Source organism: Mesoplodon mirus, assembly GCF_964341445.2.
Source record: "Mesoplodon mirus genome assembly, contig: HAP1_SCAFFOLD_631, whole genome shotgun sequence".
Taxonomy (NCBI): Eukaryota; Metazoa; Chordata; class Mammalia; order Artiodactyla; family Ziphiidae; genus Mesoplodon; species Mesoplodon mirus.
In genome coordinates this window covers 38,505-65,102 of record NW_028295395.1, presented here as the reverse complement: position 1 = coordinate 65,102, position 26,598 = coordinate 38,505, and the positions used below count along the sequence as shown (strand labels likewise).

Here is a 26,598-nt window from a genome sequence, read left to right as displayed (position 1 = left end):
GATTTAAGTTATCAAAGTCATTGTAATCTAGTCATAAGAAAGGAGATTTTCTGCTTTCTTGACTATTTTCTATGTGAGATAAGACAGGGCCAAACATTAATATGAACTCTCATTAAGAGATTCTTCTGTTATTTTAAAGTAAATTTATATAACTTATTTTTGAAATTTCTAATATTTTTTCTAACTTCAGATGCAGTTAGACAAAACACAAAATTGAGCCTAAGTATCAGCAAACAAATGAAAGTGATGAAACTTCTTCTCAGAACTTAAAAGATTATGAAAAGCTTTAGTCACTGGTCATAGGAAGAAAGGAAAGGAAAGATTTGTAGGTAGTTGGAAAGGGAGAGATCAGAATTAAGGATCTCCAGTTAGAGCCATCATATTCTACAAGAAGTAAATAGGAATATATAGAGAAAAGTATATTATGATCAATAAACATATATTCATGTAGGCATTCAATAAATATTAGTTTAAGTTGTCAATGATCGAAGAGATCTCTGAAAAGGAGAGAAACATTTGGAAATATATATATATATATATATTTGCTTCTAAGCATCACTCTTTTCTTGTTTTCTCTTTGCCTCTCTGAACCCCCTTGTGAATCTTTGTGAATTCTTTTTTCTACCTGCTCCTTCCTGCTTTTTCCTCCCTCTTCTCCCTTCGTGTTTTTGTTTAATTCTTTTTCTCTCATATAACAAAAAGTCTGGGTCTTAAGACTGCAGCAACATTTCTGTATTGTCTCCAGAAATGACTCAGGCTCCTTCCATCTTCCTGTTCTACCATCCTTAGCATTTGGCTTTCAGCCTCATGGTCATAAGATGGCACTTCACGTAGAGACTTGATTGTATCACTGTTCCTATTAGGAGGAAGGTGGAAGGTGAAATGTGTGAAGAAAGCTGTCTGCTCAGTTAAATCTCTTTCAAAAGCATTCTTAAATCCCATCCAGAAGACTCTTGTTTATAGAATTTGGCCATAAGGATAACCACAGCTACAAGAGAGTCTTAGCAAGTAAGTAATAGCATCTGGACACAAAATCATCCTGTCCAAATTAGAGCTGTAGAGGTTAAGAAAAAGATGAAAAAAGATATGGGCAGGAAAAGAACAGCTTCTCCTTTATCCTCCAAGGTGGAAATCTGAGTCATCCGCAAAATTTCAATCTCCTTTAAGTTACTCTTTGGGACTCTTCTTCAGAACACCAATTACTCAACAGTTTTTATCAATCCCCCATCAAATCTGCCATTCTCTATTTTTTTTTTCTTTTCATTGTGTTGCTAGAGTAGACTGAATGGTAGCCTCCCAAAAGATATGTCCACATTCTAATTACTGAAACCTATTAATGTTGCCATATTTGAAAAAGAGTCTTTGCAGATGTAATTAAGTTAAGGATGCTGAGATGAAGAGATCATCCTGGATTATCTGGGTAAGTCCTAAATCCAACAATCCAGGTATCTTTATAAAAGATGCACAGGGGAAATTTGAAAGATGGAAAAGTAGAAGGTCATGTGAAGGTGAAGGCAGAGACTGGAGTGATGTGGCCACAGCCAAGGAAAACCAGCAGCTACAAGAAGGTAGAAGAGGCAAGGAACAAAATCTCCTACAGAATCTCTAGAGGGAGCAGCTCTGCCAATACCTCTGGCCTTTAACTTCTGGCCTCCAGAATTGTGAGATAATAAATTTCTGTTGTTTTAAGCCACCAAGTCGATGGTAATTTATTACAGAAGCTTCAGGAAATTAATATAACTATCCTAATTTGTATAATTTTTTTGGCCTAGCTTGTAGCAACATTGTGAAATTGTCTCCCTCCCCCCATTCTTGCCCTAGTTCCATCATTGCAGTCACTAGGTTAGTCTTCTTATAATACACATGTGATTATTACTTTGTGTTAAAACCTTTAAATTGCTTCCTATTGACTGTAGGCTAACATTTAAATTCCTTTATATGTCATACAAGTACCTTTACAATGGAGTCCCCTCTATCCATACAAATTTAGTTCCTTACACTGTTAACTTGAAACATGCATAGTTTCCTGCAGTACTATGAATTCCCCTGCTATATAACATGATTTAATTTCTCTGCATGCATCATTTCGTCTGCCCAGAACACTATCTTTCCCTATTCAGTAAGATTCATCTTTTTGTGTGCCAATAAGTGCTTATTCTATGATCCCATGGTACATAATATCATAGTTTTTTAAGCTCGATTTAAATGTGAACAGTCTTTGTAATTTTCACTTTAGGGAGTAGCAGCTGCATAATAAGTACTTAACAAAAATTTTGTGAAATAATAAAGAAGTGATGTAAATTGTGGTCGTTAGAATTGGGTGTTACCGAGAATGCAAATCCATGGAAAAGCGAGGAAAGGTCATTGGCTTCAGCTAAAAGGAAATGACTAGACACCTTAGGGATAGCGATTTTGGTAAAGATTTAAGTGCTGATGGCTGATTGCTGGAAATTAAAAAAAATAGCCAGTGTTTAGGAAGTAAATAGAGTAACTATGGATTCTGAGTTCCAGAAATCTGGCCACAGAAAAAAGGAAAGTTATATGTGTCTACCATTTTAATTAGCCTCTGATTTTATATTCATTTTTAAAAAGAGTTTGCATTATGATTTATGGTTCTGGACATGTGTTGTTACTGCTGCTCTTTTTTCTGCCTGATTACCTATTCCTTCTACCTTTGCTAAGAGTATCCTGCTTTTGTTTAGAAGAATTGCCTCTCCCTCATTTTATACAGTCTTAATGAGACTGGAAATCAAGCTGTCTTGACTTATACTAATTGAGGTATGGTACGTGGCCCAATCTTGGCCAATAGATTCTCATTGTTGGTACTTTCACTCCTGAAACAATCAATAGAGAAAATGGCCTAAGTATATTCATTTCAATGGAGAGCCTAGATGAGATAGCTGAGTGGTTCCTGACACTTACACCCTCACAGTTGACCTTTTTCCTGTCTTTTTTTCACAACCTGGTTTATCTTTCCATTGATTCTTGGAACTACCTGTTATTCTTCCAACAAGTTTTCCTGATTATGCCAGCCATAGTCAATTTCTATAACTTGCATCTAAAGAACCAAACTGCCCTAACTTATTTAGCTGAAATTTTTATTGATATTAATGAATGGGAAACAACCTTAGAGAAGGAAAAAAGGAAAATTCTTTAGTGGAGAGAAAAGCTAACATTTGAATGATGGCTACTATTCTTATCATACTACTCAATGGCTCATATTAAGAAAGAAAAAAAGTTTCCCTTTTCTTGGAGAAATTGAAAGAGTGAGTTTAAAAAATCATTTCAGACATCTTTGTAAAAAGTTAAAATGTCACAGATCCAAGATTAATCAAATTTACACAGAGAAGTACTTAGAGGAGATCAACTAGATAAAAACTGTGATGTTTGTCATTTCTAATTCCAGTAATTAAGTGCTGCTCTTGTTCTACTTGAAAAGGCCTCTGTGGAATTATATTAATGGCATAATGGAGAGTCAAAGAAAAAAAATCAAAACTATTATGAAAAAGAATGGTATTAAAAAATTCATGAGCTGGAACCTTCAGAAAAGGAGAGTGTTTATGGTGATAGGTGATCAGGATTACTGGAATGATATGTGGTCTTTTGTCCAGAAGGACGTGCCACCTCTTATATGCCTAAAACCTATAAAATGCATTAGAAACATTCTCATCAGGAAGATGAGAGTCGAGTGCTTTAATTTAAGTTCTTCCAGTACAATCCCACCATTTAATTCTTATTTCTTCCCCAAAAGATGATTGCTTAATCTAAGTTATAAGATGATTATTTTTGAGACAGTTAATGTGAGCATTATGGCTAAATAGTGTTAATACTTTATCATTTTTTGAAATGAGAAAAGTATCCTGCTTAGGCCTTAGAGGTGTGAACCTAAGAATGGCAGTTATTTGTCTGTATTACCCTGATTTGTCTGTCTTCTGCTCAGATATCAACATTCTGACTAGCAGCTCTGTTCAGTCCTTTGTGACAGGGACATGTAGAAATGGAAGGCAGGAAAGTCTAGAGGGATTCAAAGAAAGACAATTTGGAAAAACTGAATTAGAGCCCTAGGAAATCAAGTAATTGTATGACCTTAATCAAAATACTTACCTTTGTTATTTCTCAGTTTCTTTATCTCTGAAATGGAGATTATTTTGCCTAATCTTTTTATCTCATAGAATTGCTGGGAGGAAAAGAAATAAAGTATGAGAAAAATTTTAACTAAAAAAAATAATTCTGTGTAAACGCAAAATACAGTATTAATTGAGTCACATAACACATTATTATAATAACTTAGGTTAGTGTGCCCCTCCACAAATAATAAAGCACATGAATTTGTTAGAAATCATAAATTAGATAAAAATTAAAAACAAAAATATATTCAAAAGCAATAAATGTGATACTTATAGAACTTAAAAAGCTATTATATACACATACTCTCAAAGAAAAGTGAAACGCATCCATCTTGCACATCCTGGGTAATTCTTTTTTAAAAGAAATTTAAAATTTTAAAAACAAAATTAAAGAAAAAGAATTTCTAGAAATATTGGTAACAATATGTAATAAGATGTTTATCCTTTTTAGATTTTACTATGAAATTTTCCTTGTGTCTATAGCCCATGTTACCACTGGTTTTTACTCCTTCTACATACGATCCATTTCTAATAGTCATAGTGCAGATGCTCTCATGTGAAACCCAGAGTCATCCAACCCAGCTATGTGGCATCTTCTGTTCCTGTTCTATAACAAGTTGTAATACAGAAGGTGCCATATGATCTTTTTTTAAGTGTATATTTATTAAGATATACCAATGCATTGAAAAAATTCGTGTGGTAGGTTAAGTTGGCTGATACTGACTGTTTACAAAATATGGTCTGTTTTTTAATAATTAAATTTTAATGGAGCCATGTAGAGCATAAAAGATAACTGCATATATGTTGTCTACTTGAATAATATTTCAAGGTACATCTTTTCATTTTAATGCTTTTATTGATACTGTTACAGTTTGTGATTTCCCCACAGCTGTTTTTATTCCGTGAAAATCATTCATCCCATGAGCATGACTATAGCTCTAAGCATTTTATAATAAATTGTTATGATCATTAAACACATGTAGTTAAGGACTCCTTTGCATCTATTTTCTTGTTCTTCGTTTTAATTTTTCATCATCTTTATTAATTTTATATATCAAATATAATTTTTAAATCCCCCAATTAACAAGTTACATATGCTCTGTGCACTGAGAACTATCTTCCCACATTGTTTCCACACACTGTGCACATCCCCTCCCTGGTACAGATTTCCCAGCAGCACACTGGCTCGCTTTCTGCTCATGTTGCTGATTGCCTCCCATTCCTGCCATATACTGTGGTCCGTGGTGATTTCTCATCCTCCTGCTACATCTTCTTTTCTGGTCTCCCAAACAGTGTTCCAATTACTTCTCCTCCTCTGTAGCTCCCCTGATCATCTCTTCACCTTGCTTCTGCTGTCTTTTTGATGTAATGCCTGTGATTGTCATAAGATGCTCACTTTCACAGTTGGCCCAGGTTATTATTCATTCATTCATTATTCACTCAATCCACAAGCATCTCTTTAGGGCCTACTCACTATCAACATGGTACTAGGGACTGAGGTTACAAAGATGAACATGACACAGTCACTTCCTTCAAGGAATTTCCAGTTGTGTTCTAGAGGGGAAACATCAGAATTTTAAAGCCTGAAACAATTGTTTTCATTTAAAAAATTCTGAACCCCAAGCAAAATTTGCTTTGGAAAATATCTCTTATGAGATTCATCTTAGTTTCATGAATTCCTAAGTGACATATGGCTTGCTCTGGTGAGAGACAAAATTTCATGAAACTTCAGTTCAAGGCTATTGACTGCTTATATGTAACAATCTGTGAGTACACACTAACTTCTTTCACTTTTGCATTGTATGTTGAACCTCTGGAAAAATCAGTTCTTCATAAATAATGCAAATGAAAATCAAAGTTTTACAGGAAATAAACCACTATAGTGTATATTATATTTGTGTCAGTAATTTGCAAAATTAATTCTTGGCTTTATCTGACACAAGATTGTGAAGCTGCATAAGATTCAGATTTGTTTTTTAAAAAAAGCTTACACAATTTCTTGGGCCAGGTGTCCCACAGGACAGCATTTCTGAGGTAATTACAGAAGAAGCTAGACCCCAGGAATTATAAAGGTGGGTAGACTCAGCCCAATATAAACAAAGTATAAAATCTAGACTAAACAACAAAATCCACAAACAATAACAATAGCAACCTTGCTGTGAATTTTCAGAAGGTTTTGGGGGAATTTTCCCTTTTTCTGAATCAATTTACCTTTATAAAAATAAAATTTTAACAGAAAAAATAAAAATTCTATTTCATAGATTGTATTTTACATGCAGTGATCCCAGAGACCCTATAAAGTATACACATAGAGCCAGTATTCAGTAAGTGGAACAATGTCACTCAAAGTCTGAGTAAGATTCCTACTTATAATGGTTTCTTAAAAAAGGCCAGATGGGAAACATTTTCCATGATATTAATGAGGAAATTCTATCCTTGTTGGGACAAGAGGGTGGAAGGGTGAGGGGAGAGGAATTCTGTATATTGTAAATGGCTAATTAAGCTGGAGAGAAGCAAATTATAAAGACCTGACAGAAATGCCACTGAAATGGACCTCATAATATAACAAGGAACTAAAAAATTACTGCAAATGTAGAAAACAGTAATAGAAACAAAGTGTCCAAAACAAGGAGACTAAGAATACCCATGAACTGTGCTGTATGATATTAAGTTTTGGCTGCCACAATTTTCTGATAGACTTTGACTAACTAAATGCATCCAGGGAAAGAAAGCCAGAATGGCAAATAGTCTGAGAAACTCCTCTCTTAAAGGAACAAAGAATTGTTAGCTTGGTAAAGAAAACATCCTAAGAGGATTTCAAGAGCTGTCTTAAAATATTTGAAGGAGTGTAATCTATAAGAGGGCAGACCTATGATTTTTTTTCTCCAAAGGGTAAAAAAAAATGAAGCCCATTGAAAGTTTTACTGAGGCAGATTTCAGTTCACTGTTTTTTTTTCAATTAAAAAAAGAGAAAGAAAATAAAGGGATATTTATTGTGCGAATATCTTTCTCTCTCATGAAAGTCAGGAGTCTTTTTAAAAATTGTTGATCACATATACACAAATCTGGTTTTCTATAAATGCGTCGATGTGATCATACTAGAGTTGTTTCTAGTGCAGTGTTTTCAAGTTTTCTTTCTCTGTATTGCTTGGTTTTCTCCTTTTCCCTCCTTCTCTCATTGTTATCCATGTTAAACACCTAGAATATTTATCTTCCTTCATTTATCTTCATGCTTATACAATTATATGTAAACATCTCTCCATATATAAACATGTGGCAGGGAGTGCATTTTTGTTTTATAAGGATAAGATCATATTTTACAAACTTTTCCGAACCTTCCTTTACTCATGCAACAATAACTCATGGAAATCCCTTTCTTTTTTGTTTAATGGAAACATTATATTACATGGGATGAATGTTCCATAATTTATTCACCATTGCCCTATTGACACACATTCATTTTCTTCCAGGTTTTACCCAGTTACTGGTGTTAGAAATATCCTTGAGCATATAATCTTAAATCCTGATGCTTTTCCTTAGAACAGTCTCGGAAGTAACATTTGTTAAGTCAAGGGATATATGTATTTTTAATTTTTAACAGCTATTTCTAGTTTCTTTTCAAAAAAAACCTATAACGATTCACATTTCCATCAGCAAAGTATGAGAATATTCTTTTCCCCTCATGCCTGGCAGGAGTGGATGTCACTCATAAAGTTCTGACATTGTTACTTATAAGGCTATCTATCACCTTGTTGCTTTCTTTAATTTGCATTTCCTCAGGCTCTAGTGAGTTTGAGCATCTCCATTTTTTCACAAATTGCCTCTGAATATCCTTTGTCCATTTTTCTATGGAGTGTTTATCTCCTTGTCAATCTGTAAGAGTTGTTTTTTTGTTTGTTTGTTTTGTTTGTTTTTTTTTTGCGTTACGCGGGACTCTCACTGCTGTGGCCTCTCCAGTTGTGGAGCACAGGCTCCGGACGCACAGGCTCAGCAGTCATGGATCACGGGCCCAGCCGCTCCGTAGCATGTGGGATCTTCCCGGACCGGGGCACGAACCCATGTCCCCTGCATCAGCAGGCGGACTCTCAACCACTGCGCCACCAGGGAAGCCCAAGAGTTCTTTTTGTGTTAACCCTTTGTTCATCCTTTACATTACATGTAGTTTTCCAAATCTGTTTTTATTTATTGACTTTTTTTTTGAACATTTTTATTGGAGTATAATTTATTTTTTATTTTTTTTATATTGGAGTATAATTGATTTATAATGGTGTGTTAGTTTCTCCTTTATAACAAAGTGAATCAGCTATACATATACATATATCACCATATCTCCTCCCTCTTGCCTCTCCCTCCCATCCTCCTTTTCCCACCCCTCCAGGTGGACACAAAGCACCTAGCTGATCTCCCCGTGTCATGCAGCTGCTTCCCACTAGCTATCTATTTTACAGTTGTAGTATATATATCCATGCCACTCTCTCATTTCGTCCCAGCTTACCCTTCTCTCTCCTTGTGTCCTTAACTCCACTCTCTATGTCTGTGTCTTTACTCCTGTCCTGGCCCTAGGTTCTTCTGAACGATTTTTCTTTTTTTTTTTTTTCTTTTTCTTTAGATTCCATATATATGTGTTAGCATACAGTATTTGTTTTTCTCTTTCTGACTTACTTCACTCTGTTTGACAGACTCTAGGTCCATCCACTTCACTACAAATAACTCAATTTCGTTTCTCTTTAAGGCTGGGTAATATTCCATTGTATATATGTGCCACATCTTCTTTATCCATTCATCTGTCGATGGACACTTAGGTTGCTTCCGTGTCCTGGCTATTGTAAATAGAGATGCAATGAACATTGTGATACATGACTCTTTTTGAGTTACGGTTTTCTCAGGGTCTATGCCTGTAGTGGGATTGCTGGGTCATATGGTAGTTCTATTTTTAGTTTTTTAAGGAACCTCTATATTGTTCTCCATAGGGGCTGTATCAATTTACATACCCACCAACAGTGCAAGAGGGTATCCTTTACTCCACACCCTCTCCAGCATTTATTGTTTATAGATATTTTGATGATGGCCATTCTGACTGGTGTGAGGTGATACCTCATTGTAGTTTTGATTTGCATTTCTCTAATGATTAGTGATGTGGAGCATCCTTTCATGTGTTTGTTGGCCATCTGTATATCTTCTTTGGAGAAATGTCTATTTAGGTCTTCTGCCCAATTTTGGATTGGGTTGTTTGTTTTTTTGATAGCAAAAAAAGCTGTAGCTTCCCCCCAGCCATCCCCGTCTCCACCCGTGAAGGGGCTTCCTAGTGTGTGGAAACTTTTTCTCCTTCACAGCTCCCTCCCAGAGGTACAGGTCCCATCCCTATTCCTTTGTCTCTGTATTTTCTTTTTTCTTTTGCCCTACCCAGGTATGTGGGAAGTTTCTTGCCTTTTGGGAAGTCTGAGGTCTTCTGCCAGCATTTGGTAGGTGTTCTGTAGGAGTTGTTCCATGTATAGATGTATTTCTGGTGTATCTGTGGGGAGGAAGGTGATCTCCATGTCTTATTCCTCGACCATCTTGAAGGTCTCCTCAGTTCACTATTAAGAAGATTCAACTGTTAGAGCCATCAACAGAATCTCTGGGAGCAGATCCTGTTACAGCAGGCTCCACTGGTTCCTGGGGGCATTGCCAGGTTGGGCCTGAATGCTCAAAGCCGAGACAAACACTGACATATGAGGCTGTATTAAGTAGATTATTATCTGTCTGGCTATGATGGAGAAGGCCAAAGAATTTGGGCAAGGTAGTAAATAACTGCTAAAAGCTTTGGTTAATAGACATGTGACAGTTTATTTTTTAAACTTAGGAAATCTTTTCCTGTTTCTTTCCTTTTTGCAATTAGGATAAATTCTTCACATTTGAAGTTTTCTACTTGGGGTACCTATATTAAGCAGTTAGAAATAAACCTATGTGCTAACTTTTTTGTATACTGCTAATGTATTTAACATAAAAAGTTTCCATGAGACTATCAATTAATCGATCAACCAACAATGGAGTCAAGTAAGTAGGTATTAAGCCTCTCCATCTATGTAATCAAGTTCCTGCCTTTGAGACATTTATAATCTTATTGCAGAAAAATCTTAAATTCATAAATCAATGAGAGGTCACTATAAGATGTTAAACTGTTTAGACTAGACTAGTGGTTTCTCCTGTTTGTTGTTTGCTTTTAAGAATCTCATGCACATTTAAGTTGTTTCCATGTCCTGGCTATTGCAAATAGTGCTGCAATGACCATTGGGGTACATGCGTGTTTTTGAATTATGGTTTTCTCAGGGTCTATGCCCAGTAGTGGAATTGCTGGGTCATGTGGTAGTTCTATTTTTAGCTTTTTAAGGACCCTCAATACTGTTCTCCATAGTGGCTGAATCAATTGACATTCCCATCAACAGTGCAAGAGAGTTCCCTTTTCTCCACACCCTCTCCAGCTTTTATTGCTTGTAGATTTTTTGGAGCTTAGGATTGACATATATACACGACCGTGTGTAAAATAGATAGCTAGTGGGAACCAGCTGTAATGCACAGGATGCTTAGCTCAGTGCCCTGTGATGACCTAGATGGGAGGGATGGCGGTGGGGCAGGGGATGGGAGGGAGGTCCAAGAGGGAGGGGATATATGTATACATATAGCTGATTCACTTTGTTGTACAGCAGAAACTAACACAACATTGTAAAGTAACTATACTCCAATTAAATAAATAAATAGGTAAATGAATAAAAATAAAATAAAATAAATTAAAAAAAAAAAAGAATCTCATGCAGAAGTGCTTTCAAGATTGGGTTTTCCAGAAGCAGACACTGAGTGCTGAGCGGAAGTTTTGTGGGCAGTGTATTCATGAAGGGCTAATGACCCCAATGAAAGAGAGAGTGAGGAAGAAAGCCTTGGCAAAAGAAGGAAGTCCGCATTGCAGGCTAGACCAAGCCTTCCCTCTATCCACCAGGGGCTGTAGTAGATAAGGTCTACCAAAATTATCCAGCAGTGGGTGACGTGGTGAGGCTTTTATACCTCTGCCTTGAATAGCCATCAGATATACTCCTAGGAGGGATATATCTTTAGCCAAGGTAGCTCTTTACAACTGAGGCAAACCTTGAAACCTTGATATAGACCTGTGTCCCACAAAGAAGTCAATAAATAAACTGATAAAATTGAAGCTTCTTTCCTGAAAGCTGGGGTAAAACATCTAGAACCTCACCCTGACAACTATGAAGATCATTCAAAAAAACCCAGAGTCCCATAGAGCATAGTGGCAGAATAATAATAGCTAATTGTTTTATAGTGGAGAAGCACCGCACACTCTTCTAAGTATTTTACATGCATAACTCTTTCAATCCTCTCATTAACTGTGCAACATACATACTACTCACTCCATTTTAAGATAAAGAAACAGGCACAGAGAGGTTAAGTAATCTGCCCAAGGTCATCCAGACCTTTTGGCTCCAGAGTCTATACTTGAAACCACTACACTCTACTCTGCATATATGTCTTTATTTAACGTTTCATGGATGAGGCTTCAGATAAGAAAGAAGGTATGCTAAAGTGTGTGCCTTGATGACTTATAGTATTAGACTTGGCATAATTTTCATTATACAGTGGTGGGCCCAGAGGCACAGCAGCTGGGGACCATAGTCAATTATACGTTCTGCTGCAGGAGACCTGAACTGTGAATGTTCATAGACACCACAATCTGTTTCTTCTTAATGAACTTTCAGCTGGACCATATTCCTTTGTCTTCTTTGCTGTTAGGTACAGCAACTGAGTTCTTACCAATTGAATGTGAGCAGAATTGAGTTACAATTTCCAAGTATGACCAATAAGAATATATCCCTCACAGTCATGCATTTCTTCTTCCAAATGATTAGAATGGAGACTTCCCCCCAAACAACCTTGAAAGTCATGTATAGAAGAACATGGTTCAGAGCAGTTAGACCAAAAGAACTAAAACTGAGTGAGAAATATGTTTCTCTTATATTTAGGTCATTATATATGTTTTATTTTCTTGATTCTGCCATCTAGCCTACCCTTAGATATTCTTCCCACTCAGAGAGTTTCAAAATATCTCCAATATGATTTTTATATGCAGAAAATGCTCCTCACTTACAGGTCAGGACAGAGGTTCTTCCTTTGCCACACTGACTTATCATTAACACTTACTCTTTGGTGAGGAAATACTCCAAATTAGCATTGGTGAATATATGTATTATTGTAGTTCATGTGGCTAAGCATGTGTTTGGTTGATACAGCACATCAGACTCTGTGAAGAGGATCAGACTCAAATCTGGCATAAATTTGGGGGTGGGGGTTGGAGGGGATGTGTGAGGCGGTAGGGTGCAGAGATAAAATGAAATATGCCCAGCAGCTCTGACGATGTTTCAAACTGTCCCAGACAGCTGACCACCAGATTCATGCTGGTTACCCTGAGGGCTGTGGTGAGAGAGGTATAAACGTATCACTGTGGTGAGCTCTACCAAGCTCAGCCTACCAGCTGAGCTTTGGGTTTGGAAAGTTTCAAGACTGTTTAACAAATGGCAGGGCCTTTCTGTTGGCTAGAGGTCCAGTTGAACAACTCAAAATTAAAATGAAAAGACCTGATACTTTTTATGGAGTACTTGTCACAAATTAATAAAATGATAATTTTTCTTAATATTGTACCACAATTAATGATTATGTATTTGCTCAAAAATATTTTTTTTGAGTTCCCACTCTGTGCCAGGACTGTTCTGGGCACTGGGGATATGGCAATGAATGAAGCAGAATAAAATCCCTGACTTTCAGTTCTGCTCGGAACTGAAATCTGGGTGGGTTGTATAATGGTGAGAACTGTTATTCTTAGACCACTAAATAAGGTGGAATTTTCCTGACCTAAGATGTAGAAGTTCAGAGTAGGTAAAAACAAGAATGAAGCAAATGATTAAATGCATCTTTGGGGAATACTGTGCATTACAGCAGTTTTAGTTATCCACCCTGGAGCTAAGTGGCAATCTGGAACTACTGAGAAGCATACTTACAGATTCAAAGGTTTATTATGTTTCACAAGGCAGATTTGAAAGAAATATGATAAATAAAATTTAAGAAAGAGCTGAGATATACAAAGAGAAAGGTACATACAGGTATTTAAAAATAATAATGCCTTTACTACTTGGCTTGAAACAGAAAACAGGCAAAACATGTTAAGGAGAGAAATAGCATTTAAAGAAGTGATTGTTATGTATGTTACAAATGACTTGTAGAAATTCTAATGAAAACATCGTAAAACAGATGACTACATAATTTATAATAGGATTATATTTTCAAATATACAGAGATACACAGATTAAACTTCAAATATGTGGCACAATTCACCAATTTGGTTTTTTTGTAATATAACAATTAGCATGACTTGTAAATTTTATCTGTAAATATTACTTGTGTTGAGTATCATTGTAAGATCAAACTCCTCACAAGTGGAAATCATGCCAACCCAATGGAGTAGTTAAAGATACACATGGCCCATGTATGTTTCTGATTCACTTCACACATTCACAAACCTGATTCCTCACACTTTGCTATATGAATAAACCTAATTCAAAGGGAAATGAGTAGATGAATTTTTATGCCTTCTCCTTAGGCATGCTGTAACTGACAACAAGGGAAGGCAAATGGCTTTTTTTTTAAGAAGGGTTCATTTCTATTCTGAGCTATTGTACTCCAACCTGATTGCACTTGTTTAATTTAGTTTTACCTAAATTTGAAATTAATAATTAGTTCCTGCCTCATTCCTCCTGCACCAATAAAACAACTCTCCATGAAACCTCTTGTTAAAACATGAAAACTACTGATCAAATGGAATGCTTTGTTCCTTGCTACTTTTGCTGGCCTACAAATAACTCCTAATAAAACTGGAAGTAGTGAGTGTTTGTGCAACATTTCTCACTCAAATTGAATATACTCTTCTTTTATTTGGTCTGGAGAAAACAATAGTGATGGAAATTCTACAGAGACAGATTAATTCAGAGGTCAAACAATAACAAAATAGGGAAGAGAAGTTAATGAAGCTTTACCATGTGAGGCAATGCACAGAAGGTCCTGGAGAATCCATAAACTTAGTGAGAAAATCATGAGTAGTTTGTTAATGACACAAGGGCTTTGAAATTGAATTTATCTTGTATATTCAGCTGTTTGGGAAGTATATCATTTATAAGACATTCTTGTTATTAATATTTTCCATTCCATGGACTCTCTTGACAAACTACATACTTTTTCACCACATTAATTTTAAATTTAACATGAACATCTGGTTACTGCATTTATTCATCTGATTCTTAACCATCCTACTCTCTCTGATTTTCTTCTTTTGCCTTTCCAAGTAGCCAAAGGGGACTTGAATTTGGGTACTGTAGATTTAAAGTTATCAAATGCCTATTGTTCAGATTAGAAAGATGATAGCTCCTTTCTTTAATCACTCAATCAATCAATCATTCAATCAACATGTGTTCTGCTGAACATAATGTTAGTCCAAAGACAACTTACTTATCTTATTCCAGTCTCAAGTGGCCTTCCTTTGTGCTCCCAGACCATTGCTCATTGTTTTTTTTTTGTTGTTTTTTTTTTTGCGGTACATGGGCCTCTCACTGTTGTGGCCTCTCCCGTTGCGGAGCACAGGCTCCGGACGCTCAGGCTCAGCGGCCATGGCTCACGGGCCCAGCCGCTCCGTGGCATGTGGGATCCTCCCAGACTGGGGCACGAACCAGTGTCCCCTGCATCGGCAGGCGGACTCTCAACCACTGCGCCACCAGGGAAGCCCTCATTGTTTTGTTTTGAGTTCACCCAAAAGCAGAGGCTGAGACAAAGCTTGATGCAGGTAGTTTGTTTTTGAAGAGAGAAGGAAAAAGAGAGTGGGACCTGGAAGAAAGAAAATTTTATGTAAGTGTGCATTATTGAGAGTGCCACAGAAAGCACCAGGTACTTAATTCTCTTGGAATATCTGAGAAACATGAAGAATGTTTCCCAGAATTGTCCATTTGAAGGATGGAAGCTGGCTTCCATTATTCACTGCCTGCCTTCCTTCATTGGTTGAGAGTTGCCCCTGGGAGAATTAACTCCCCTAAATGTTCAAGCAGAGGCTTCCATTGTGATGGAGACGTTCCTAAGGTAAAAAGCAGAAAGATGGAGGCCAGGAGCTTAAGGCAGATCCCTGCCAAGGCAATGTGAGTCTGAGCTCACGTGGAAACTTCTGCATAAATGAGGCTGAATTTAGAAGTAGGCTCAAGTGATGTGAAGATGAGGTATCAGGGGAGTCAGCTACATTCTTCAATGGAGCACATCATTTATTTCTTAAGTGCAATTGCCCATCTCTTTCACTAGACTGAGACTTATTAAGGGTGAGGTCCCTAGTTTCTTCCTCAGTGCCAAGAAGTGTGTCTGGTTTGTAGCAGAGTTCCCCAATTCTTCTTAAATAAAAAGTGAAATAATACTTCCCCACAATGGAAGTACAATAGAACTTATTGTGTATATAGTATTACTTCTTTGAGAACTAAAATGAAATTCATGTTTACTTAATTACGGTATGTTATTCATATATACACATTCATTTATTTATGTATTATGGTATAAGAGACCAGTCTCAAAGAAAAATCTAAGCTACACACCTACTTAAATTATCTATTGATTCATGACAAACCACCCTAAACTTAGTGGATTAAACCACAATAATGTATGATTTTCATAATTCTATGGGTTGCCTGCACAGTTATTTTGGTTCATGTGGTGTATTCTGGGATGCTGGGCTGACTGGAAGATCCAAAAATGCTCCCATCCACATGGTCAACAGTTGGGGTGAGCTTCTGAGGGCGAGCTCAGTTGGGTCTGTTAGCTGGAAGCTTCAGTTTTCTCCACTTGGGCCTCTGCACTTAGCTTTCGGGTTTCCTGACAGAATGGTGACTGGTTTCTGAGAAAGGGTGTTCCAAAGAGACACTTAAGGTCTGGCTTTGAACACTATGCAGCATCACTTTCTTCACATACTGTTGGTGAAAACAGTTCACAGGGCAAGTCTGAATTCAAACAAAGGGGAAATCAACTATACATCTTTATAGAAGAATGGCAAAATCTCACTGCAAAAGAACACACAGGATGAGAGATAATGTTGTGACCATCTTTGGAAACATAATCACTATAACCAGTGTGTACCTGGATGTATTCAGTCATATTTATATTAAATGGAAAGACACTTGAGAGCAGAGCACATATCCAATTCATCATTATATCCCTAGAAATGAGCACAAGATATGACAGGTACTGGTACATAATATATGCTTATTGAATACATATTTGGAAGTTAAGAAATAAAAACCTGCCAAAAAAATGATTCTTTGACTGTGAAGACATCGGGATGGAAAATAGCCCTCCCATTAGGTATCGATTTCTAGACCTGCAATCCTCTGGTAGGGATCAGTTTTCAAGGACCAGGTCTGACCCTACCAGGGAATACACTAGAGAAGAAAGGAAATCACCTTGTCAGAAAAGAATTTAAAAAGGAAAACTTGAACCAGGAATGTGGGTTGGGGATGAGAAGAGAAGACCATTCATAATTCCTCCTCAGATCTTCCTCCTTTGGTTTATGTGGAGGGGAGGGGAAAGGGAACTATGGACAGGAGTCAGGAAGAGAGGTCAGGAACCAGGAAACAAGAAAGAAAGACTGATGTGTTTAGTTTGATAAATTAAGGGCTCTACAGTGGTGTTCCTCTAGAACATAGCATTCCCAAGCCCATCATAAGTTTCTCATTTGGGAATAGGGAGAAAGTGTCAAAGCTGGAGGGAGAGTGAGAGCTCTACATCTGAGACTCCCAGAACCAGTAAAATGAGCACACAAACTCCACAGAGAAGCCTGCTTCTCAATGATGTAAGAAGACGTTTTGGGTTCTCAGGGAAAAAAAATGTTATGACACTTTAGAAGGGTCCACAAAATATACCCCAGATGAACCACAATGCTTACTACTGTGGTGGCTAACTTTCCACTTCTTTCTTTCCTTTCTGCCATTGAACATTTCTGAGGGACAAAAATATCTTGTGACTTAATGTGGATTTATTTATTTAAGGCATGAATATTACTTTAAAGACTGCCTTTCTGGAGCTCATCTATTTTACATCTATAAAGATCTCTACTACACTTAGTAGAGAGTATCAACAACTTAGTAGAGAGTATCACAGTAAGCACATAGGTGGCTCTAAGCAAAATCTATGCAATTTTTGGAAAACTTGATTTATCTCCAAATTTTTAATCATATTGGAAGATATAACAGTGCCAAAGTGATAATAAAAGTGTTAACCATTTGAAAAATTGCAAGTGACAGAAAGTCTTGAGATATGTTGCTTTTTAAAGTGTACTGACCTCTTTTGAAGAAACAATATATTTATTAATACACCTAAAACAGATATTGCTCTCTGCACGTTAGTCATTTGCAAGTTTTTCGGTTGCTTGTTTTTAGTACCTTAAACTTGTTCTTTCTCTTTTTTGTCACAAAGCTTAAATCACAGCTTTATTGCTTTGCTGTGGTTGAATTGTTCTTTTAGGGTAAGATTTTCCCTTACCAACAGCCCTCTGTGTTTCTTCATTAGTCCCCTCTCTGGATGATCCAGGGTGGCCTTAGATATGTCATGGATTAGGTAATAACAACTTAATAGGTAAATCACCTGTCATTTGCCTTTAAACAATAACTTAACCCAAAGGCTCTAGATGTGAATCAGTTTATGGGCAAACTATGGCATCTTTCAATCTACACTATATCGATACCTATCTAATCTGCATAAGGAAGGCATCTTGTAGAGTGATACAATAAGTTAGGGTTTGATGGGCAAAACTTAGTGACTTTTCAGTACATTTGCCAACCGCTCCAAGATTCAGATTTTATGAAGATATGAAGATAATAAAAGCACTGAAATCATAGGGTTTTTGTACCGATTTAAAAAACCATATAGATAAAGGATTTGATAGAACTCTAGGCATATTGAAAGTTTTAAAATATGAGCTATCAATATTGTTTTCATTATGTCAAACAGTGGCTCAGAGCATGGTTCTTTCTAGATAATCTTTGAAAAATTGAAATACTTCACTTCAAATGTAAGTTTTAATTTGATCAATTTCTGGATAGCTTCCTCTGACAAGAGATTTACTTCAACTTAGTTTCAGTTTCCTCATCTTTAAAGTGTTAAAATAATATCTCATAAGCCTATTTTAAGAAATAATGAAGACAATATAATAAAATAGTTAACCTAGCACTTGAGCACACAAACAATGGAAATAATTACTCGTTGTTATGTAGATGTTGCCATTATCAGTCAGTAATATAGGATTCAGACAAATTTAGGACTTTTGGATTATTACTGTTGAAGAATTCTAGTATTTTCTTAAAAGTGTTCAGGTGCATGAAAGAAATTATTAAATTTTAAAATAAAAATTACAAATTAGATAGTAATAACTCACTTATGTTGTTTCCTTCAATGAAAAGAAAGATAAACTTACAATTATTAATAGTAGACAAAAAGAACAATTAAAGCAAAATCTAGTTCGTCAATTGTCATTTCCTTCACCACCAGCAAAATTTTGAGCCTCATCCCCTTTCTGTCACTATAGGAAAAAAATAAAAAAATAAAGATAGTATGTGTGTGTGTGTGTGTGTGTGTGTGTGTGTGTGTGTGTGTGTGATATTTTAAGTCAGGCAATTTGTTTTCAAGTCCTTGAGAGTAGGATACAGTATTGATTTCTTTATTGGAATATCTGAAGTGTGACCTTAAAAAGGCCCCCTAACAAAACAAAGGATATGGAAGGCATGGTTGATTTTCTTGCTTAGTACACTAAAAGTCATCTATAAAAGAGAGGAGGCACTCTACACTGAAAATAATCTTGCTTTGTTCTCATCCTCTTTCTTAAACACCTCCCCCCCTCTCCCCCACACTAACTCATCAGTGTTAGCAGATATTGTACTTTATTTCTATTTGATGTATTTTCAATATGGTGCTAGGCTTTCTTCTTAGCTCCTTTAAGAATTTTTCCCCAGAATTTTGGGACCAGCATTTTAGCAGCAAGTTAACTTCAATTAATTTCAAAAATAAAAAGTTGAAAGGGAGCTTCAAGATGACTTTAATTATTTTATAATGGCCAGTGTTAAAATGTTTTCACCTGGGATCGTATTTAACCCTCACCACAGGATGAGAACTTAGGCTCCATACAAGATTCATTTTAAAGGTGAATTTAGTGAGGCTCAGAGAGTTGAAACCACTTGCCAATGGTCTTTCATCTAAGAAGGGGTAATGCTGGCATACAAATATAGGTTTGGTTATCTTCAGAGTTTTTGGAATTTTGCACTGTGTGTTCATGATTTTAGGGAATTCTGTTTCAAAGATTGTTTATTTAAAAAGAAGAAAACGAAAATTAATTTTTTATTAAAAAATATAAAAATATTGCCCAAGACTTATTAGCGACTGAAATTCTCTTGTTCAAGAATATTAAAGAAAACCTTCTCAGGTACACCTTTATAAATTGGATTTAATCCCAAAGCATGTTGCTTCAGAACAGGCTGTTAAATTCGAAAAACCTGAAACAATGGAGATAATTCATTCAAATACCATAGCCAGCAGTAACCCAGAAATGATGAAAGGCCTTTAATTAAAAAGCAAAAAAACCAGAACCTGAATTCCTATTTTTTAAAATGGGATTTTTATTTTGTCCAAATAGTGTAATATTCGGATTGAAACATTTTTTACCTAATTGTAAATCTATCTTCAGACAAATCCTCTCCAAATCCAAATGGCTCTTAAATCCATCTCCCCTTCACTAAGAGCGCCAGAGAGCCAATTACGGGAAAGGGTAGGGAAGCCATCCTGTTAATGTGTCCCAAGGTTTTGCTGAGAATGTTCCATCCCTACAAAGGGATTGGCTTCTTCAGATAATTTTCTTAAGTGGCATGTTGTTGTCTTAATTTTCACATGTCCTGCATTAGGACGTTTGCTTTATTTATGTGAGTCATCTGTGTGTTTGCACTGGCTCCTAGTTAGCGCCTAAGTGCCAGCTGGTTGCATTGAAATATTGATTTTAACCCATAAAGTCCTGTATGGTTTGGGTATTGTCTGCCTTCACTAATATTATTTCCTAGAAGCTGACATGAACTAGAGAGAGCTGTTTACTTTTTCTAGATTATCTATCTATCTATCTATCTGTCTATCCATCTATCTATCTAATCTATATACCCTATGGGCAGGGGCAGATCCAGGTCTTGTGGGACCTGAAGCTTATGCAATCTGTGGGGACCTCTTTAAAAAATATATAATTACAATAAAAATTATACATAAAATTGTAAATGAAATCGTGAAAAACTATACATTTTTAAAAACCTAACCATAAACATAAAAAAATCCAGAGAAATAGAAATTTTTTTATTCATAAACTACTGGAATCATTTCTGTTTTATATTTTACTACATTTTTTCCTGATATTTGGCTGCCTATTCTTTGATTACCCCTTCACGTGACTACATTTTATATTATTATTTACCTTAGAAATAATAGTAAGATAATTCAATCTTTTCTCAGATAATCCAGTCTTTTGTTGATTGAAATATTTTATTATTGATAGTTTTAGAAAAGTTTATTTCAGCTTCATACCTTATTACTGTATTTTAAATACATTATTCTTAAATACATTATTAGATTTTAAATTTTAAATACATTTTAATACATTATTAGAATTATTATCAAATTTAGAAAAAAAATCCCTCAAGATTCTCTTATATATGAGCTGTAAGATATCAGAGCATTTCAAAGGTTCTTATTCAGTAACTAATGTTAAATAGTTTTAGAAGCAAACTCATTGATTGTTAGCTACTTCCTGCTGATATCAGGTGCCATAGGATACTTTCACATAGCTCTCCAAACCTCTGACCTTGCACTATCAGTCACAATCCCAGGGGGGCAGCAGTGGGTGTTCTGAAGCCATTCCTGCGACTGGGTGGATAGTTAGCAATCCCTGAACTATATACAGAAGTGACTGCAAACCACCAAACCAAACTAAACAGATTCATACCTCTACCTCACTTTAGTTATGCCTGTGCCACACCAAAGCCACCAGGCAATAGATGAAACATGACTAAGAGGATATTGGAGTGTAAGAGTATAGCAAATATATTAAATTGTGGTTAAATAGCACTTTTGTCACTTTCTAAAACTATGTATAACAATGTGAACACACTGTTAGAGCCCATGCAAGGGCCTTGGAAGTATATGACTCAAATGAGCGTCCATCTCTGTCTAGGGAACCCAGGATCAGAAAGCCACTTCAAAAATACTATTCCCCCTATTAATGTAATCAACTCTACATTCAGACATAGATTTAGGCTACTTTGGACTTAGATAAATCTTGAGATTTTACTTAAATTTTGAGTGTAATAGCTGTTTCCACTTACATTTTTACAGTAGATTGTATCTAAGGAAAAAAAAAAGTGACCTGGAAGAGGCAAAGGACTGTGGAAAAATCAACTGGCTCTACAAACTTTGCAGTGATATTTTCTATACCTTTGGTCTTATCTGGCTACTTGTGTGAACAAATTTGATTAATTTCAGTAGAGTCCGTACTAGAAGAATTTAGAAGGATTGAGTGGTAGAATTTATAATGGATCAGCCAATACCCTCTGCTACTAGACATTTAAAATAGAAAATTAAGAGCCCATTCTCATCTATTGGTATGGTCCTAGATAGTAGTGTCATCTACACATATTTGTTGCTAAGTTAAAAACGTGAATTGATCTTATCTGTTTGTTTTGTTTTTAGTGACTCTTTGAATGCAAGCTAGAAATTTTGTGTATTAAATATGAATTTTCCATCCCTTGCCTTATCGTTGTTGGGGAAGGAAAAAATCTGTAAAGGAAAAACAGAACAAAACAAAACTGGATAATCAATGTGCTGTCCTAAAATAACAATTGAAGCCTAAATCCTATCCATTTCTACCTGAAGTTAGAATTCTTGAGAGCAGGATAAATAAGGATTCCCAGAATATTTCAGACGACAGCTGGCAAGAGTCAAGAAAGATGTGAAAAATCATGACCCCTGGTTGGTAGTAGTGCAGAGAAATATGACAGCAGTAAGACACCAGGCTGGCTGGATGGCTAAGGGTTCAGGTAGCCAAGGTGCAAAACAAGGCCGGAAAGACTGTGTAAAAATTGAGATCACCAACCCGTTATCCTGTTCCAAGTGGGGCTTGTTCAGGATGAGGGGGCTCCCTGAGGAGGCCTGGTTGTCCCAACTTGGTGGTCTTAGAAGAAAAGCACTCTTGAGGCAGTAATGCTAAAAAATCATAACAAACAGTGTTTGGAAGCACAGGACTTTGGTTAATGAAGAAATGGAAAATTGAGTCTTGTGGAGATGAATGCTGGCAGCACCAATCACAAAATACAGCAGAGTGAAAAGAAGAGTCTTTTGTTTTTCTGATTAGGCTAAGATGAATGTCTCCTGGTACCATCATCCTGCACAAACAAATATGTAAATCCACACAGAATAGACAAATGATAAATAAAGAACAGTAGAGATAGATACTTCAGAGGCCTGCTAAGTTAGAAATTGACCTTAAGTGTGTAGAGGGGGAAAATGTTAAATAAATAAATATTTAAGTAATAGGCTGTTCAATATGCTTTTCCCATTTAAAGCACTGAGGCATTTCCCTTCCCCTCTCTTTGCAGGTGGGAATGGAGGTGTTCCTACACAAATCAAACCAGGGAGAAAGCTACGAACCACTTGAAAGACAGTAAACTGCTTACCAGAAAGGAATATTGACATTTACTCCAGTGGGATGCTTTTTCTGCTTCAGAAACTCATGGGCCCTTCTCATGCTGCTATCAGAGGAAAGCATGGTGAAGGAGATCTTGCAAAAGCTGATCTTTGTCTAAGTTAGGGGTCTATAGGGACAGTCCTTGACTCTTTCTTTAATAGGTTAAAGGGAAAGCCCTGTCTGACATTGCCTCTGAAGACAGTGGGCCCCAGGATTTCGTGGGTCAGGGTTCCTATGGGTCAGAATGGTCAGTTCAGAAAGCAATCAAGCCTAGCCTTCTTGAGAGGACCACATTCAAGAGTAGAGCTACAAAGTGGACTCATCCTAGAAAAAAAGGGGTTATTATCATAGGAGCAGAAATTAAGGGCTTGGTCTGTAGAAGTCAGCTGAATAGGAATTGGTTCTGTTGGAGAATTGCTGAGCTAAGTTCTCCCAGAAGTAGAATAATCTACAAGGCTGCCTTGTCAGAGAAGTAACTGATATTTTAGTACCTGCCACACATTTGGGAGCAAACTCAGATCACAGCAGCACCAGTCAAAAAGATCTTGCCATTTCCCTCACTTTCAGTTTCCCCATCTTCCTTTCCATCCTTGGAGGATGCAGGAATTCACCCTTTGCCCCTTATCCAATGCTGATATATGGAATCTGAGATCCAGGTCTAAACTCAGGGAAAAGGAAAAGCTTTAAACTAGATGTGAAAGAAAAACTCTGATTCAATCTGATTAGACTTCTGATATCTAAAATTGCTGCTCATCCAATACCTGAAAGCTAGGAGATTTACCCAAGATTCATCCAGTGGGTAAGAAAGAAGATGTAGTAGGAAAGCAGTTGTAGGAGAAAAACAAAGAGGAGGGAGTCTATTTTATCTTCTCCAAATAAATCAGATGATATAAATAATTCAAATAGATGATAACCTAATTTTTCTCTTGAATCAACTGCCCACTAATCTCTACTACCTCCTCTGGTGGAAGGTGAGACCATATACAGAAGACAGGAACACAAAGCACTCTAAGATATGAAAAGAAATGTTGGTGGGATAGTTGGAAACAATAGAAAGGAATGAGAAGATGAGTAGAAATTAGTATTTGCAGGAATAGAGAACACTTTGGTGTCACTCTTTTGATGGGGGGTGAAAATATTTTGCATGCAGGAGGAATATGAATAATCTGTGACTAGAGGACAAATTGTTACTGCACACAAGTCCCTTTGCAATATGACATTCCTGAACCTCCATTAAGGAACAGGATTTAGCAGGTAAATTTTGGCTAATACAATATTTACAAATGTAAAGAAAGCAAAGTTTAAAACACTTGCACTTTGGGGTTTGTCCTGCTTTGGCTCTTTTGAGACTGCCCTGTGAAGAAGCCTGGACATGTTTATTGGAATAGGAGAAAACAAATCGCCCTATTGTGCCTACAGCTCCAGGCTGTAGCCAGCACCAACCACTAGACATGTGAGTGAGGGGATCTTAGTTCATTCAATTCCAATTGAGCTGCCAGATCATGGCAGCTACATGAGTGATCTCAGGTGACACCAACAGAAGAATTTTTCAGTTGAGCCCAGCCCAAATTGCTGACTTGTGCAATTGTTAGCAAATAAAATTGTTGCTTTGTCATGAGGGTTTTTTTTTTTCCACAGCAAATGATATCTGAAAGAATGAGCATATATTTATCTCATAGAACTGTTTACTGTTCTGTTTAATTTCTGTCTTTCAGCAAGTTGTAAGTCAAAAAACCTCAATGCTTTGAGATCACTGTATATGCAACCAATCGTTTCAGTTATAATACTTACCCACAGATTTTACTGGGTTGACTCTTCCACTGAGTTGAGTCCTCTCAATTCCACTGAGTCTTCCAACAGACGCATACAATGGACACGGGAAATTTTCCTTCTTTATGAATAGAGTCCACTGGTATACAAATTGTGCATATATAGAAACTCTGCTGAGGTGAGCCAGAGATACAAGAGTATTTCAGAAGTTACCTATGATAAACTAAAAAAAAACCAACAAATAAAGATAAAAGTTAATTTGTAGGGGGGTTGATGACAATTCTTACATGTTTTATAAATAACAATCCTTGAAAGAACACAGTTTAAAAAAATGAAGAAATTCTTTCCAGACGCAACAGTAAAACATTTTCTGAGGTCATTGATTTGTGCACATAAAATGATTCAGGAGGATGGTGGGAACTAAAATTTTGAAACATACCCAGGTGGTGTAGTTGTCTGCATTTTGTCCTCTCTCGAGGAAATCGCCATTCTGATCACAGACAATCTTTTCTTTAAGTTAAACATTTCATTCTCTTGGGTGTTTGTTGCTAATGGAGACAGAATTACCAGTCTCATCTGGATTCAATACATTCTCCACACATACTCATCAAGTACACTATTTTCTCAACAGAAGTTAAATTTTAACAGATTTTTGGTGACTTTTGACACATTGTCACTTACAAGGGACCTTCCTTCAGGAGACTGTACAGAGAGACATTGTACAAAATTTGGCTGTGTCTGGTTCACAAATAGATAAACAGATGTCATCTATAGACTTTTTGCCAACAACAACCAAATGACATCATGCACATCATGTGTTTGTCACAACAAAGTTTCTCTTGTTTTCTTCTCTTTTCTAACCAAGTTGTATTTGACATGACCACATATCAGAATGCTCCTGCTGCCTCCTCACTTTCTGTCCATAAATATATATGTTTAAATACTTTGGGACAAATGTGCCCTTCACAAAGCAAAGCAACATTTAGAGAGGATTAGTAAGCCTTTGAGATGCTATGCTTCCCCTACATCTCTACCCTACAATTTGTGTTTTTGAGCTTTAATACATTAACTCTCTTGACAGGAATGATGAGTACAGTAAGAGTGGACAGATTAAAGCAGGATAATTGGGAGGTGGTGTAGACTTCATTGTTGAAAGTTAAAATGATATAGTAAAAAGAAAATGGGCTTTGGAACCAAACTTGGATTTGAATCTGTACGTGGGTTTCCTTTCTACATTGAGTTCAATAGATGATTCAAGCAAATGACTTAGTCTCTTTGATCCCTCTTTTTTCACCTAGATAATAAAGGGGGGGCACCTACGTTGAAAGTTTGATCATAAGGATTAAATTCTATAACAAAGAAGAAGCACCTCTGGCATTTAGTATATGATCAGGAAATGTGAATTACCTTTACTACTTTGAAAGCATACAGTATCGCTTCTTGGCCTTTTGGCTAAGATCAAGTGAAGGCAAACAGTTGCTTAATATTAAAAAAATAACAATATGAGAAATTATTTTCATTCTATCTATAAGCACAAATGATACAACTCTAAGAAAATATTCACCAATGATTACTGTTAATTTACAATGTCACATCTCCATTTGTCTTTTTGCACAACCTGCATGTTCTGCCAATATTTAAGCCATAAACCATCCTGAATATTTCACAGTGGCCTGAATGTGTTTGGGTCAGAGTTAGGCCTACTGTGCAGCATACTTTTTCTACACTGTGCAAAAAACGAGGGAATAAGCCAACAGACATGCAGAAAGTTTGCTACATGGCAAGGGCTAAACTAGGAACATCCACATTTCTAACCTCATTTAAGCCTCATAACAACAGTGGGAGGCCCATGTTAACCCCCATTTACAGTTGAGGACAATA

The 26,598-nt window shown here is 36.5% G+C and overlaps 1 long non-coding RNA gene across 2 annotated transcripts; it reads right to left on the bottom strand.

The window, feature by feature from the left end:
- Nucleotides 1-5,283: 5,283 nt before the first annotated feature.
- On the bottom strand, nt 5,284-25,022 carry LOC309797492. Of its 2 annotated transcripts, XR_014292663.1 has the most exons (3): nt 24,739-25,022; nt 14,667-15,038; nt 5,284-5,499 (listed from the first exon to the last, which is right to left on the bottom strand). It is a non-coding gene; the product is annotated as an uncharacterized lncRNA (long non-coding RNA). The 2 variants fall into 2 exon arrangements; XR_014292664.1 differs by lacking the exon at nt 24,739-25,022 and having other exon boundaries at nt 14,667-15,433.
- Between the last annotated feature and the right edge of the window lie 1,576 nt (nt 25,023-26,598).